The following is an 8,760-nucleotide window of genomic DNA, read 5'->3' as shown; positions in this document are numbered from 1 at the left end:
GGCTGGTCATCCTGGAATATTTGGTACTAGAGACTTGGTGGCCAGGTCTTTTTGGTGGCCTTCCTTGTCTAGGGATGTGCGTACCTTTGTGCAGTCTTGTGAAGTGTGTGCTCGAGCTAAGCCTTGCTGTTCTCGGGCCAGTGGGTTGTTGTTATCCTTGCCCATCCCGAAGAGGCCTTGGACGCACATTTCCATGGATTTTATTTCTGATCTCCCGGTTTCACAGAAAATGTCCGTTATCTGGGTTGTGTGTGACCGCTTTTCTAAGATGGTTCATTTGGTGCCCTTGCCTAAGTTGCCTTCCTCCTCTGAGTTGGTCCCTTTATTTTTTCAGAACGTGGTTCGTTTGCATGGGATTCCGGAGAATATCGTTTCTGACAGGGGATCCCAGTTTGTGTCTAGATTTTGGTGGACGTTTTGTGCCAAGATGGGCATTGATTTGTCTTTCTCGTCTGCATTCCATCCTCAGACGAATGGCCAGACGGAGCGAACTAATCAGACCTTGGAAACTTATTTGAGGTGTTTTGTTTCTGCTGATCAAGATGACTGGGTTGCTTTTTTGCCACTGGCCGAATTTGCTCTTAATAATCGGGCTAGTTCGGCCACGTTGGTCTCTCCTTTTTTTTGTAATTCGGGGTTTCATCCTCGTTTTTCCTCTGGTCAGGTGGAGCCTTCGGATTGTCCTGGAGTGGACGTGGTGGTGGACAGGCTACATCAGATTTGGAATCAGGTGGTGGACAATTTGAAGTTATCTCAGGAGAAGACTCAGCAGTTTGCTAATCGCCGTCGCCGCGTGGGTCCCCGACTTCTTGTTGGGGATTTGGTGTGGTTGTCTTCTCGTTTTGTCCCTATGAAGGTCTCTTCTCCTAAGTTCAAGCCTCGGTTCATCGGTCCTTATAGGATCTCGGAGATTCTTAACCCTGTATCTTTTCGTTTGGATCTCCCAGCATCGTTTGCTATTCATAATGTGTTCCATCGGTCGTTGTTGCGGAGGTATGAGGTGCCCGTTGTTCCTTCGGTTGAGCCTCCTGCTCCGGTGCTGGTGGAGGGAGAATTGGAGTATGTTGTTGAGAAGATCTTGGATTCTCGTGTTTCCAGACGCAAACTCCAGTATTTGGTTAAGTGGAAGGGTTATGGTCAGGAGGATAATTCCTGGGTGGTCGCCTCCGATGTTCATGCGACTGATTTGGTCCGCGCCTTCCATAGAGCTCACCCTGATCGCCCTGGGGGTTCTCGTGAGGGTTCGGTGACCCCTCCTCAAGGGGGGGGTACTGTTGTGGATTCTGTTTGTGGGCTCCCTCTGGTGGTTACTGCTGGTACTGGGTGACTTTGGTGGGTTGCGGCCTTTGGTTTCCACCTGTCCATCAGTGGCTGGGTGTTTCCTATTTTACCTGGCCTTTCTGTCATTTCCCTTGCCGGCTATCAATGTATTCAGATGTGCTCTGTTTGGTTCCTGCCTACCTGCTCCCAGATCTTTCAGGATAAGCTAAGTGCTGATTTTCAGTTGTTTGGTTTTTTGTCCAGCTTGCTTATTATGTCTCTATGCTAGCTGGTAGCTCTAGTGGACTGAGGTTCTCCCCATGTGCCATGAGTTGGCACATGGGTTCTTGTAATCTCAGGATGGTTTTTTTGATTAGGGTTTTTTGCTGACCGCTCAGTCCCCTTTTGTATCGTTCTGCTTTCTAGTTTACAGCGGGCCTCAATTTGCTAAAACTATATATATCTCTATGTGTGTGCCTTCCTCTCATTTCACCATCAATACATGTGGGGGGCAACTATATCTTTTGGGGTTCATTTCGCTGGAGGCAAGTGAGGTCTTTATTTTCTCTGCAGTGCTAGTTAGCTCTTAGGCTGGTGCGTGGCGTCTAGAACCAACGTAGGCACGCTCCCTGGCTATCTCTAGTTGCGTTTGTCAGGCGTAGGGCAGCGGTCAGCCCAGGTTCCATCACCCTAGAGCTCGTCCGTAATATATTTGTACTTTGCTTGTCCTGTGCTATCCCTAGCCATTGGGATTCATGACAGGGGTCCCCCTATTTTAATAGCCAGTAAAGGCTACGCAGACAGCTGCGGGCTGATATTCATAGCAGGCTACAAATATTGGCCCCCGGCCGTCGGCTTTCCCCCTTTGGCGCAGACAATTGCGCGGGAGCCCATGCCGTTTTTTCAGTTTTTTTATTAAATTAAACGCTCATTAAGGCCTCTTTCACACTTGCGTCGATACGGGTCCATCGCTATGCATCGGGCCTACGTACTGACGCACGTTGTGAAATTTGTGCACGTCGTGGGCAGTGGATGCAGTTTTTCAATGCATCCGCTGCCCATTCTGAAGTCCGGGGAGGAGGTGGTGGAGTTTTGGCCGCACATGCGCGGTAGAAAATGGCGGACGCGATGGACAAAAAAACGTTCACTTGAACATTTTCTTCGTGCCAACGGTCCGCCAAAACACGACGCATCCGTTGCATGACGGATGCGACGTGTGGCCATCCGTCGCGATCCGTCACTAATACACGTCTATGGGTAAAAAACGCATCCTGCGAGCACATTTGCAGGATCCGGTTTTTTCCCAAAAAGACGGATTGCTAAAAACGCAAGTGTGAAAGTAGCCTTAGGCTGCTTTCACACTAGCGTCGGTAAGGGGCCGTCGCGCTGCGTCGCTAATAAAAGTCTATGGAGAAAAAACGCATCCTGCAGACAACTTTGCAGGACGCGTTTTTTCTCCACAACGACGCATTGCGACGTGCAGTGCACGACGCTAGTGTGAAAGAGGCCTTAGAAACATCGGCCTTTCTATTATATATCTATGGATATATCTATCCATACATATATTTATAGATAGATATATCTATAGATACATAGATGTATCTATCCATATATTTGGCTGCTTTCACACATCAGGTTTTTGCCGTGAGGCACAATCCGGCGAGTTTTGAAAAAAACGTATCCATTTTTTTCCGCCGGATCCGTTTTTTTCTCATAGAGTTGTATTAGCGCCGGATTGCGCCTGATGGCCACACGTTTCATCCGTTTTTTGCCGGATCCGTCAAAAAAGCTGTTTCCGCCGAATGGAAAACACATACAGAGGAACGTTTTTTCTGTCCGGCGAAAAAACACAGCGACGGATCCAGCAAAAAAAGTATGAAACTGAGCTGTGAAATGATGAATCCGGCCTTGGAATCCATTTTTTCATGCATGTTTCCATTCAAATCATGCACATTTTCTGTTTATTTACTTATTTCTAAAAACGGCATTAAAACCGCGCATAAACCGCACCAAAAAAAAGCATCAAAACTGCACCAAAAACTGCATCAAAACTGCACCAAAAACTGCATCAAAACCTGGTGCAGTTTTGGTGCGGTTTTGATGCAGTTTTTGGTGCAGTTTTGATGCAGTTCTTGGTGCGGTTTTTGCGCAGTTTTGATGCAGTTTTTGGTGCGGTTTTGGTGCAGTGTTGATGCAATTTTGGTGCGGTTTTGATGTAGTTTTGATGCGTTTTTTTCAGTTTTGATGCGCTTTTTATGCAGTTTTTTGCACGGTTTTGATGCATTTTTTAATTCGCTTTTGGTGCGGTTTTTAGGCGTTTTGGTGCGTTTTTGAAAGCTAAATAAAGATGTATTATTGAACAAAAAAAAAAGATTTGTGATGTCATTATTGTCCAACCTCCTCTTTTACATTTGTCCAACCCACACTCCATTAAACACACAGATAGATGATAGATGAAATGGATAGACAGATCTACATATAGATCTATAGATGCATACATCTATCTATTCATATATCTATCTGTAGATGTGTCTGGATAGATACCGTATATACTCGAGTATAAGCCGACCCGAGTATAAGCCGACCCCCCTAATTTTGCCACAAAAAACTGGGAAAACTTATTGACTCGAGTATAAGCCTAGGGTGGAAAATACAGCAGCTGCCGGTGAATTTCAAAAATAAAAATAGATGCTCCATACCGTTCATTATTGCCCCAAAGGAGGTTCCATATAAAGCTGTGCCATATATAATGCTCCATACCGTTGATTATTGCCCCATAGATGCTCCATATGTAGCTGTGCCATATAGAATGCTCTGCACCGTTCATTATGGCCCCATAGATGCTCCTTATAAAGCTGTGCCATATATAATGCTCTGCACCATTCATTATGGCCCCATAGATGCCCCATATACAATGCTCTGCACCGTTCATTATGGCCCCATAGATGCTCCATATAAAGCTGTGCCATATATGCTCTGCACTGTTCATTATGGCCCCATAGATGCTCCTTATAAAGCAGTGCCATATATGCTGTGCACTGTTCATTATGGCCCCATAGATGCTCCTTATAAAGCTGTGCCATATATGCTCTGCACTGTTCATTATTGCCCCATAGATGTGCCATATAAATCTATGCCATATATAGTGCTCTGCACCATTGCCCCATAGATGTGCCATATAAATCTGTGCCATATATAGTGCTCTGCACCGTTGCCCCATAGATGTGCCATATAAATCTGTGCCATATATAATGCTCTGCACCGTTGCCCCATAGATGTGCCATATAAATCTGTGCCATATATAGTGCTCTGCACCGTTGCCCCATAGATGTGCCATATAAATCTGTGCCATATAGTGCTCTGCACCGTTGCCCCATAGATACTCCACATAAATCTGTGCCATATATAACGCTGCTGCTGCAATTAAAAAAAAAAACACATACTCACCTTTCTTGCTTGCAGCTCCTCAGCGTCCCGTCCCGGCGTCTCTCTGCACTGACTGATCAGGCAGAGGGCGGCGCGCACACTATATGCGTCATCGCGCCCTCTGACCTGAACAGTCAGAACAAGAGGACGCGAAGACAGAGCGGCGCCCGGCGGGTGGAACGTGGACAGGTGAATATAAAATACTCACCTAGTCCCGGCGCTCCTGGCGCTCCCCCAGCCTGTCACACTGTCTTCGGGTGCCGCAGCCTCTTCCTCTATCAGCGGTCACCGGCACCACTGATTAGAGAAATGGGACCCCTATGGGAGTGGAGTCCATATTCATTTCTCTAATGAGCGGTCCCACGTGACCGCTGAACAGGGGAAGAGCTGCGGCACCGAAGACCGTGTGACAGGCAGGGGGAGCTCCAGGATCGCCGGGACTAGGTGAGTATGCCTCAGCGCCCTCTCCCCCTCACCCGCCGACCCCACCGCCGACCGTGACTCGAGTATAAGCCGAGAGGGGCACTTTCAGCCCAAAAATTTGGGCTGAAAATCTCGGCTTATAGTCGAGTATATACGGTATATCTATTGATAGATGTATGGATAGCGTAGGGTGTGTGTCCACTGTCCGGATTACATCCGAATGAGCTGCAGATTGGATGCTGCGTACTTGTAGTCCCATCGGATGATGCCTGCACACACACCCCAAAAGACCCCCTGCACAGCCCCGCACACACCTGAACAGTCCCGCACACACCCGAACAGCCCCACACACACACGAATAGTCCCGCACAGGGATGTACACATCTGAACAGTCCCGCACACATCCAAACAGCCCGCAGACCCCGCACACACCTGAACAGTCCCGCACACATCCGAACAGCCCGCAGACCCCGCACACACCTGAACAGTCCCGCACAGCGCCGCACACATCCGAACAGCCCGCAGACCCAGCACACACATACACGCACACCGTCACTGCCCACATTCCGCCCACACACTTCCATCCTCCCGAGCTGCAGCGTTTCTCGGACCCACATCCGCAGCAAAACTGCAGATCTTTTTTACATCTGCGGTTTTGCTGCGGATGTGCCCAACTCAATGAAAGTCTAAAGGTGCAGAAACGCTGCAGTTCCGCACTAAATAAGTGACATGCTGCGAGAAATAAAAGCTGCGTTTTGGTGCGGCTTTTTCCGCAGCATGTGCACAACAAGTCTGCGGCTCCCATAGACTTACATTGGTTGTGCACTACACTGCGGATTTGATGCAATTCTGTGCGGCAAAAAACGCTGCGGATCTGCAATCAAATCTGCAACGTGTGCACACAGCCTTAGCATTTAGTGAACCTAGCAAAAAAGCCAAGCAAAAAGCAAGTGTGGGATTGCACTTTTTTTGCAATTTCATTGCACTTTGAATTTTTTTCACATTTTCTGTTACACGACATGGTAAAACCAATGGTGTTGTTCAAAAGTAGAACTTGTCCCGCAAAAGATAAGCCCCCACATGGCCATATTGACGGAAAAATTATGGCTCTGGATAGAAGGGGAGCGATAAACGAAGACAAAAAAGCTCCAGGGGTGAAGGGGTTTAGAAACATGGATATGGACATATCTATGGAAATAGACATAGATATATCTGTATCTATCTATCTATCTATCTATCTATCTATCTATCTATCCATCTATCTGTGTGTAATGGAGTGTGGGTTGGACAAATGTAAAAGAGGAGGTTGGACAGAAATGACATCACAAATCTTTTTGAAGCTAGAGGGGGGAGAGGAGGGAGGGGTTGGTGTGTGTTTTGGAGTGGGTGTGCCAGGTGCAGAGTTACAGGTGAGTGCAATGCATCATGGAACCTGTAGTATTAGAGCACAGTAAGTCAGGAGAAAGGAAGTTGTTGATTAACCCCATGAGAGCTGGATACAGCACTAAAGATGTGCTGCTACAGCATGATAAAAGGTAATATTGCTAAAATAAACACAGTAGATGTTTTCAGTGGCACATAATAGCAAGATTTATGAAAAAAAAAAAAAAGTTATAGTAGTGGACAACTTCTTTAACTATTCCTTATCCTAACTCAATCTAACCTCCTAATCTACAGTGCGCCATACTACTACTGAACCTTCCTCTATCCCTAGCTCATGAAGACATATATAATTTACACAGTATATGAACATAAGCACACAGTTTGACATGGTAATGCACAATAGAACAATACCACAAGACGCATGACATAAAAGGTAAGCCGTACCCACTTTACTAGGAAAGTATGCAAAAGAATGCAGGGCACAAGCCAGCCCCAGTACACCCCTTACACATCATCCACATCAGCTGTAAGATGGAAGCTCTGCAGCACTGCCTCAGCAAGGCAGCAACAATCTCTGTTGAAGAGAATTTGTGTAGGAGACAAAACGCACACTGCAACAGAGTTGCTAAAGGAATAACAGACTAGACAGATTTTTGCTACTGAACCTCCAACCAGGCATGATCTTGTGTGATAATGAGCGTAACCTGGTGGCAGCTGTGAAGCTTGGAAAGCTCACACATGTACCGTGCTTGGCACATGTAATCAACCTGGTAGTTCAGTAGTTTTTGGAAACATACTCAAATTTGCCAGAGCTTCTGGTCAAAGTACGCCATGTCAGCGCCCATTTCCTCAAGTTGGCTACAGCTGCTGATGCTATGGCAGTACTGCAGCAGCGCATGCAAGTGCCAGCTCATCGACTGGTGTGCGATGTCACCACGCACTGGAGCTACATGCTGCCTATGCTGGCAAGTCTTTATGAGCAGAAGAGGCTAGTGGCTGAGCACTAGCTCCAACACGCCCGTCACTATTCTGGTCAGCCTCCACACATGACAGCTGAAAAGTGGGAATGGATGTTTGACATTTGTTTTGTTCTCCAAGACTTTGAGGACTCCACAAAGATGGTGAGCGGTGATAACACCATAGACAGCGCAACTATCCCGATTCTGTGCCTACTTAAACAGTTACTGCTCACAATTAAACATGAAGCTTTGTGTATGGACCAGGTGGGGATGGAGAAAGGCATAGCACAGAGAGATTGGTGCCATCCCAGCCTCATCTCATCTGTTCAGCGTGGATTGGGTAACAATGAGGAGGTGAACGCTGAGGAAGAGGAGGAACAGGAGCTGGTGCCTAGTGCAACAGAGGCTAGCAGCCAGAAAATTTTTGGCCTGTCTCTCCTATGTGGATAAGCTGAGGATGGGAATGAGGAGGAAGGGAAAAAGGAGGAGATGGAGAGTTGTCATCATGGTGAGGACAGGGGAGTGTTGGCTGTATGGAGATTGACACATACGGCTAACTTTATTAACAGCTGCCATTCCTGTGACCCTCGTGTTACATTCATCTTGGCAAAAAAAGAGTACTGGTTGTTCACTCTTCTAGACCCCTGCTACAGAAGAACTTTGCATCTCTTCTTCCTGAGGTGGAGAAGTCTTCTAAAGTGGTGCTATACCAGAAGGCCATTGAAGAAAATATGTAAAAAAAATTCCCATCAGACAACTCTAGCGGCAGGGGCAAGCTTCTTTGCCCAACCAAGGAGGAGAAGCCAGATGCCACACATCAGAGACAGGGGTACATTATCGAAGGCATGGGCCAATTTCATGACACCAGCACAGGGACTGATGACCGGGTATTTTTGACAAGGAGTGAAAATTTTTGAAAGATAGTCAAGCAATACCTGGCCAACAAATCCAGCATACTCCCTAATTCCGCTGCGACTTTCAAGTATTGGGTCACAAATCTGGACACCTGGCATGAGCTATACCTTTATGCCGTGGAGGTGTTGAGTTGCCCAGCCACAAGCATCTTGCCTGAGCTGGTTTTTAGTGCTACTGGGGGTGTCATAACAGACAGGTGCTTTTGCCTGTCAACAGAGAAAGCAGACAGGATCACCCTCATAAAAATGAACAAAGCCTGGATTAGAACACATTTCCCCACCACCAAATGACAGCAGCTCATAATGCGTTTGTAATATTCAATATTTTAATGAGCCCCACCAGTTGTTGCCTTTCAGGGGTCTATGGATGACCATGATCATATTTTCTGTTTGGC

This window comes from Ranitomeya variabilis, chromosome 1 (assembly GCF_051348905.1).
Source record: "Ranitomeya variabilis isolate aRanVar5 chromosome 1, aRanVar5.hap1, whole genome shotgun sequence".
NCBI lineage: Eukaryota > Metazoa > Chordata > Amphibia > Anura > Dendrobatidae > Ranitomeya > Ranitomeya variabilis.
Note: the sequence above shows the minus strand (reverse complement) of the source record.